Here is a 9,583-nt window from a genome sequence, read left to right on the forward strand (position 1 = left end):
TGGAGAAAATGGTCAGAAAGAACTGGAATGCATCCCAGCATGCAATGTGTGGATAACACACATTCAATGGAAAATTTATAATCCTCAATTTGTCAGATGTGCATGTCTATTTTAAGGAAACACTTTGCTGTGAGGTGACAGTATTAACCACTGATTCATCATGCTGTTGCAAGCATACAGTGTTGAAATGAATGACAATATACATTCATTATCAAAGTTCTCAGTTATTCAACATTTTCAGTTTACAGCACTATTTGTTGTCTCTCCGTGTTACTTTGAGCGTGATTGGTTAATCTGAACGTCATTAAGGAATCTGGCCAATGACAACTGTGCGCGCCTCAGTTTAAATATACATCCGTTCGGTTGGAGTGTGTCGCTGCTTGGCTTCTAATCTGCAGTACTGCTTTGGTCGGTGCACTAGTAATGGCTTTTACATGGATTATTACATGGATCATTTTACATCTGACTGCAAAGTGAGATGTGAATCACAATTACATGTTTTAGTACTGTCAGCTAGGGCTGGGTGCTATGATGATGTGATGATATAAAGTGGCTTCCCAGATAGCAAGCAATCATTGAAACAATGTTAAATCAATGTTAATGTGTCAACGTTAATTAATATTAAAAAGTCAAGGGTCAAGAGCCCAACTAAAGCAAACACTCATCTCCACGATGGTGACTTAAAAATTGTGATTTTCTCCTTTGGTGATTCTGCTTGTTATCATCAGGTATCTTCAATAATGGTCAATCATCACTCAATTTATCACTTAATTATCTCATTAACTTTAACACCGCTTCAGTGGGTGAAATAAAAAATATGGCAGGACTTTTACTTTCTGACCCCTGGACTTTACGCCTCTGTTTTAAAGTGTATGCTTTATTTGGAAACATTTGCGCAAATAGTACAATAAATATTGTGTAGACATCATGATAGAAATAATGCAGCACTCACCCGTACAGAGACTTCAATACTTGGTACACAATACACTGTAACAATCGAAAAATCTTTTTTGAATATGAATGTGTCATTTTCCGTAGAAAATGAACTCCAGATGTCACAAAATCGCAAGTTACTAAGTCTAACAACAAAAGCAATGATAAAACAATGTAAATGAAGCTGGAAAACAGAAAAAAAAAAAAAAATGTAAAAAAAATTAAACAACCTTATTAAATATTCATGCCCAAGTGCATGATGGAAACATGCACATGAATCTCAGTCTTTTTTCTGTAGTATTTACTTCACCACAGAATCATTTTTATCAGTAATGTATGAAAAATTATTATATCTTATGTTGATTATTTTATATAATAAAAGCTTTGAAAGTTTACTGAAACATAAATCAATCTGTTTTAATCAAGTGAGTTAAGACACATAAGTTGTGGCAAAAAAGAATAAGCCAAGAAAAATAGTGCTCAGGTCTTGTTGCTTATGTTTTGATTATGACATAATCATCATGAACTCATCCAGTGTCTAACTCATTATCAGAAACATTGGTTTTTTATTTAATTTTGTTACCAACACTGTGATACTACAACGCAAGATCAAACAGTGCTGAACAATCAGTTATGAAAGATTTTTAAAAAACTCATTTACTACTACAAAAAAAAAAAAAAAAAAAAAAAAAAAAAGTTGAACTACAATGTTATTTAGATAAACAGAGACATCAAGAATCAGCGAATGAATCCCAACAATGGTGACAATCAAACAAAAAAGATAAAAGATCAACTCTAAACATCATAAAACACACTGCTAAAAGTCAACACAAAACCAACAGCAAAATAAAGGCAAACAGTAAGAATTAAAGAAAATAATTAGGCAATTCAGCAACATAATTTATTCATGCCGCAATGCATGCTGGGAGTCATGAGCAATTTTTGTACTATGCTGGTACCCAGAATGCATTGTGGCATGAAGCTTTAGATTGTCACCATTGTTGAGATTTGTCATACCACTGATGGATCTCATGCTATAAAATCATAGTGATACCATAATCAAACATAGTCTATGTAGAATAGACCTTGATGAGATCAACAAATTAGGTCATTAAATTGTGACTATTAATAATTAGCTAACATCATCTGACCATGTTTTCTTTTGGCTTTTTGCCATAACAAATGTATTTTAAGGACACAGTTAGAACAGCCAAAGAAAAACTTATGTTCACAAATCAAGGGTCCAGAGCCCAACTAAATCAAACACTGATCTCCATCATAGTAACATCAATGAAACAATAAAACAACATCTAAACCTCTGTTAATTCTCAATAAGAACTTAGTATGGTTAGTCATAGTTATGCTGTTTGTTGAGTTTAATCCTCCTCTGCTGAGATGTTGAGAGATTTAATATCTTCTTTTATCTTCAGTTGATTTAATCTTTTTTCTGTTCTTGTTGTTTCTCTTTCCTTCATTGATTCTGCTTGTTAACAGCAGGTGTTCATCAGTGTATGAATTCACTCATTTGTTTTCATTCACTCTGTCAAGTGGACTATATTAGTGAACTAATGTAGGGAATAGTGAATGAGTGTATAGGGTGTTATTTGTAACAAATAACACCCCTATTTGTGAAAATGTCAAATAATGTCAAGTTAGCCGTTACACTTTCTCCAGTGGTAAGAGATACAGACAGACCCTCTCATCTCCCTATAATAATAAAATCTCTGTTTCTAGTATGCCTAATAAGATCTTGATTAGTTGTTCGGGTGTGTTTAATTGGGGTTGGAGCTGAACTCTGCAGGACAGTGGCCATCCAGGAACAAGACTGGACACCCCTGATATAGAGCTTACAGCCTGCTATACATTTGCTTTTCAATATTCCAATGTTCATATTATTTTATTTATGCTGTATTATTGTCATTATTTTTAATTGTTTGTAATGTATTATTTTTATGATTATTATTATTATATCACTGTTTCTATTTTATAGAAAACCACACATACACCATCACACGAACAGGTACTTCTACAGTAAAATAGATTTTTGAGAATGAGTGCTGACAATAGGGTTATTCCCAGAAATTAAGAGAGTCTTCATTCAGTCTCCAACCAGACTTCCTTTGGTGGGTCAGTAACCTGAACTGGCAAATTATTTAACATAGTGAAGAGTTCCTAAAAACCAACTTTTTCTTCAGTCTTGGTCCTGAACATACACATGCACTGGTTTCAGTTCCTTCATAGACCTGTTTTGAGCTTCCTAAAACATGTACCGGACATTTCGACATTTGCATCGCAAGCATATTATTTAATGCCTAAATCAGGAATTAAGCAAAACTAATAAAAGAAATCATACAAATCTCCATCTTCCTCAAAACACTCTCAGTACACTTTTTAGAACAGGCATTCGACCTCCATCAAGAATACTTCACAAACACACACACACACACACACACACACACACACACACACACTTTTTTCGCTAATTTTCTTGTACACAGCAAAATCCCCAGTGTTAAATTAACACCCAAAGTATACATATGAGTCCATCTTGCCGGGTGTTAGAAAGTAACACTGAAGCAGTGTTAAAGTTAATGAGATAATTGATTGAAGATTGAGTGATGATTGACAATCAGTAGTGACACCTGATGTTAATAAGCAGAATCATTGAAGAAACAACAAGAGAAAAAGAGAGAGACACGGCAACTACAACTGACTTCCAGCCATTAAACATTATTACACTTATTATTAACCAGTTTGATTTTATTTCTGTAATACATCAACAAAAGTTCTTACTGAGAATTAACAGATGTTTAGATGTTAATGTTTTAATGAAAGTTTAGTTTGAAGTCACCATGATGGTGAAAAGCATTTCCTTTAGTTGGGCTCTTGACTCTTTATTTATTAACATTAATTTTTCTCTGGTTATTTCAACTTTGTGTTTGTAGAGCACATTTGACATTCTCATTGTGAAATGGCCAAATTCATTGGTGATATTCAATATTGTTAACTGGTCATATAGAATATATATTAATAAATATATAAACATAATTTTTTTTGAAACACACACAGACATCAAGAATCAGCATATGACCCTCAACAGTGGTGACAATCAAACAAACTGCTTCATGTTGCAGTGCATGATGGGAGCCACCAATCAAAACTCATCCATGGCTCCCATCATGCTTTGCTGCATGAATAAATTATGCAGCTGAAATGTCCTGTAATTTTCGTAGATTGTTCATGTTTGCTTTTATTTTTCTGTTGTTTTGTTGTGACAGTAGCTTGTTTTGTGATGTTCAGAGTTGATCTGTTTGTCAGTATTTTGTATTTATTTATTGTCACTGTTCTTGAGAATCATATGCTGATTCTAGATGTCTGTGTGTGTGTCTAAACACAGAAGCTTCTGCGCACAATGTATTTTTCTTAAAAGAAAAAAAATAAAATAAAATTGCTGGATGTTGCTGTGTACTTGTCACTTTTCCATTAGCATGTACTGTTACGAACGGAACTGTCTCTACCTTCTGGCAAAACAACCACATCATTGTAATTTGTTTGCACATAATATACGTTTATTTTAGTTAAATTTAAAGTATTACATTACATTACAACCATATGTATTTGTTTTATCTTAAAATGACTTTAGATTTCACAAAATTATATTTTCTATATTGTCTAATTGTCAAAATTAGTAATAATACAATAATAACCATAGTTATTACAATAATAACTACATTGTAACAATATCTTTATAGAAAAATCCTAATACTGAACATGATATTGTATTATCATAAGTCATATTTTTCCCCTTGCGAAAATTAACCATGGTTTTATTATAGTAAAAGTAACCTTGTTTTTTTGGCGGATTGATTACCAGTTGTATAACCACAGTTTTACTACAAATTCCATGGTTAAACTATGGGAAGTGTAAAAAAACCATGGTTAAATTGTGGTTACCATGGTTTAACTATAGTAGTGGTTAATTTTCGTAAGGGTTGTGTTGTTGTCTGCCCTAGCTCCCTCTAAACCTGTTATAAAATGTTGTGAATATTTGTCTGCTAAATTACTACTGTATCTTTACAATAGATAATAATGATATCCTTTAGCATGTTAGCAGTAGCAGCCAATCATCATACTGCAGTATTTTGAGTTATGATAATTGGCTGCTACTGCTAACAGTTGCTACAGCAGATAAAAGCTTAACTAAGTAAACAAAGACAAAACTGCAATAGCCTATTTACAGATGAAACTGACCTGCACTTGAAGACTGGAACAGGTCAGTAGTTTTGACTCTCTGCTCCACCTGGACGCTCGAGTCTCTCGCATTGATTACTCTGATAAAAAGAATATTATACTTTTCATTTATTTAATTATTTAACTCTACTTTGTTTAAAATAGCAATTTGGTTGAATCCAGTTGTAATCTCACTCCTCAATAGCCAAAGGAATACAAACAAGTTTGCTTTGACTAACTCCACTTTACTTTAGTTTTACTTTAATAGAATAAGTTTATCATTGGTGCCAATAGCCTCGTTGGCAACATGCTGACATGGGCTTTGGGCATTCGGGTCCTGGCTTGTGGACCTTTCCCAACCTCTCTCTTCAACTTTCCAACCACTTCAAATTACTGTCCTATCATAATAAAGCCAATAAATAATTACGTTTAGCGTTTTATTCATAATTCAAATAACATTCAAAGAGCATGTTGAGGTCTGTCTCACGTTCAAGTCCTTTTAGGCCATCCAAGAATCAGTCCCTTGGTTCTGAACATACAACACTCTTTCCAGTTTCAGTTCCAAGTTCCTTCTTAGGCCTGTTTTGACCTTCCTAGAACATGTACCGGACATTTCGACATTTGCATCATAAGCATATTATTTTATGCTTAAATTAACAATTAAAGCATAAAAGAAATCATACAAATCTCAATCTTCCTCAAAACACTCTCATTACCCTTTTCACAAAAAAAGGCATTCCATCACATTAATATGTAAGGATGACAGAAATAATGACGGACAACATTTTATTGCTGCGCATTTCCTATTTTTATCAAATGACAGGAGAAAACTGCTTTTGACAGAGAAATATTAAGAGAGAACAGCAAAATAAAAAGTAACAGATAAAATAAAAGAACAAAATTATGGAGAGAAAAACTTATTTCAGTTGAAATATATTCTAATATTATCTAAAATAATATTGTTTTGTTGATAATTGCCATATTTATGGCTTTAGTTTATACCCTGATAGCAAGCAACCATCCAAACAATGTTAAATCATTGTCAATGTTAACCGCATTAAATCAATATCACTTTTGGACGTGCAATTAATGTTGAAAATATGTTGAAATTTCAACAAAAGAATCACTGGTAGTTGCATTGAATCAATGTTACAACGTGATGATGGTTCAACATCATGTTTGCACTCTCAGAAAATGAAACACAAGAACTAAAACTGACTTAAAGCCACACAGCCTGAAATCAACTGAAAATAAAAGACATTAAATCTCTCAAGATCTCAGCAGAGGATGATTAAGCAACTCCAAAAAGAGCATTACCAGCTTCACTTATTACTAACCAGTTTGGTTTTATTTCTGCCATTCATCTACAGAGAAAACATGATCAGATGATAATCATCATGTAATAGTCTCATTTACTGATCTCATTCAGAGTCTAGCTCAGTCCTGGAAGGCCGCTGTCCTGCAGAGTTTAGCTCCAACCAGCTCCAAAAAACCTGCCTGGACGTTTCTTGAATGCTAAGTGAGACCTTGATTAGCTGGTTCAGGTGTGTTTAATTGGGGTTTGATCTAAACTTTGCAAGATAGCGGCCCTCCAGGGCCAAGTTTGGTGACCTCTTGTCTAACTTCTGATTATATGTGTTAAGAATAGCACATCATTGATTACAGTATCCCTGTAACTGCACATCTCAAAATTCAACACTGATGTGATAACTTGAAAAATATTAATAAGTTAACATTTTTTTCTTTTCTTTTTTTTGAAAAGCTGCACCATCTGAATACACACAGATATCAAAAATCATCATATGAATCTCAACAATGGTGACATACTTCATGCCGCAATGCATGCTGGGAGCCACCATAGTATAAAACTCATGACTCTGAGCATGCATTGCAGCATGATGTCACCATTGTTGAATTATCTATAAGGTTTTTAAGAATTATAATATTTGACTAACCATTGGTCAACCAAAATTTTATTAGTTGCTTAGTCACAAGAAAAAAAAGGTGTGTCCACTACTGCAGAGATGACGAGTCAGCATTGTCAACTTCATCACGGCAGCCAAAAAAATACAGAAAACACAAGTTTATCAATTATTAAAATCATTACTTCTGCCGGTGCACTGTGGCAAGCTTTATGCATGCGTTGAGCGCTGATTAGGCTATGTAGTCATTAAAGGCTTTTTATTATGATGTATATGGTTTATTAATAAATGTGCGATTAGTCGACTAATGCTTAAAATGAACGACTACTAGTTGACCAGAATATCTTTAGTCGATGGCAGCCCTACAAAATTCAGAATGTCTAATCTCTAGCAAACCAGTATTGACAGTGAAAAATAAAAATATATTAAGTAACCACTTTCAATCAGTAATTGATATTTTGAATCTAATCAACATTTGAAGCAGATCAAAACCTTCTTCTTAGGACAACTTTGCTGAACTTTTTTGATCCACTTCAAATGTTGACTACTGTACTTTATGATGATGAATATTATATCACCTGATCATCTTTGCTTATAGCAAATTATATGTTTTGATAAACACACTGTTAATAAGACCACAAACAAACATATAAATACCCAGTGTCAAGAGCCAAACTAAAGCAAACACTGGTCACCATAACGGTAAGTACAAACCAAACTATTATTAATAAGAAGTTATGTAGATGTATGACAGGAATAAAGTCAATCTGGATGGTAATAAGTAGCTGGTAATGCTGTTTGTGGAGTTGTTTAATCATCCTCGAGATCTTTATGTCTTTTATTTTGAGAGATTTAATGTCTTATTTTATATTCAGTTGATTTCATCTAAGGCTGTGGCTGAAGTCAGTTGTAGTTCTTGTGTCTGTTTCTCTCAGCACGTGTCTTCAATAATGTTCAACTATCTAGACACAGGGAGAACATAAAGACACCACACAGAAAGAACTCCTAACTCAGCCAGGGCTCGAACTGAGGATCTTCTTGCTGTGAGGCGACAGTGCCGCCATGCCATCCCTGTGACAGAACACCAAACCCTCAATTATGAGTAAAGAAGAAAGCTTAAGAAGAAAGCATGGATTTACCTGCTGTCGCTTTCTTCTCTTGGAACGGGGGATCGCTCTTAAAATCGTAATCGTCCTAAATCCTATTTATACTAACTGAAGTTAATAAAAAGTCTGGTTACAGCAACCAACTGCATCAAGTTTTAAAACCCCTGCTAAACACAGCCTAGATGTAACACTTTGTGTCATAACATTTGTTTCTGCATTTTTGTGAAATTGAGATTTGCTTAATAAATAATTTAAGTGCTACAGACTTATATCATACACATTCATGTTGAGTCCCTGATGTTACAGCAACTCATTAAAAAACTTCACAGCAAAAACCCCAGTGGTAAATTAACTCTCCTCTGAGTTTATTTGAGTCCACACTCAAGAGTGTTAGTGATTGAGTGATGATTGACCATTATTGAAGACACCTGCTGTTAACAAGCAGAATCACTGAAAGAGAAAATTACATGTTTAAGTAAATTCAGTGATTAGTTTAGTTGGGCTGTTGACCCTTGACTTTTTAACATTAAGTTTTGTCTGGCTGTTATAGCTGACCTATAGCCAAGAAAAAGTGTGATTAGGTGTTGTTGATTAGGTTTTGACAATCACCATTTGACCTGAGCTCTTTTAGAGCCTAATCTCTGAGTTAGACTTACCTTATTGATTACAGTAATCCTGTGATTCTACAGCATAAGATTGAGCATTTTCATTATAATCAGAAGGATTTCTTCAAAGTTGTTCTGATCAAAAAACTTTAAAAAAGTCCTTCTTTAAAAAACACACATGCATCAAGATTCATATGATTTTCAACAATGGTGACAAACAGCATATACATATCAACTCTGAACATCACAAAAAGTCACATAAAAACAGCAAAAATAAAAGAAAATAGTAAGAATAAACAATTCAGCTCATAATTTATTCATGCTGCAATGAGTTTTGATGGGTGGCACCCAGAATGCTGCTGTAATCAAAGTCAGAGATTAGGCTCTAAATGAGTTCAGTGATTCAGGTCACTACATGATGATTATGTCAAACCATAACAATCACCACCTGATCTATTTTTTTTCTTTATTCGTCTGGCGTCTGTTATAACTCAGTTACAGCAACTGCACAATCTAATATTAAAAAGTCAAGGGTCAAGAGCCCAACTAAAGCAAACACCGATCACCATAATGGCGACTCTTTCCTACAGTGATTATGCTCGGTATCACCAGTTGTCTTCACTAATGGTCAATCATTACTCAATTGATCACTTAATTATCTCATTAACTTTAACAATGTTTTAGTGTTAATTTTAACATTCTTGAGTGTGGACTCAAACTCTGAGGAAAGTTGTACAGCAAATCATTAACACCCTCTACTCATGCTTCCTCTTCCTACTTCCTCCTG

Source organism: Ctenopharyngodon idella, chromosome 1, assembly GCF_019924925.1.
Source record: "Ctenopharyngodon idella isolate HZGC_01 chromosome 1, HZGC01, whole genome shotgun sequence".
NCBI classification, from domain to species: Eukaryota; Metazoa; Chordata; class Actinopteri; order Cypriniformes; family Xenocyprididae; genus Ctenopharyngodon; species Ctenopharyngodon idella.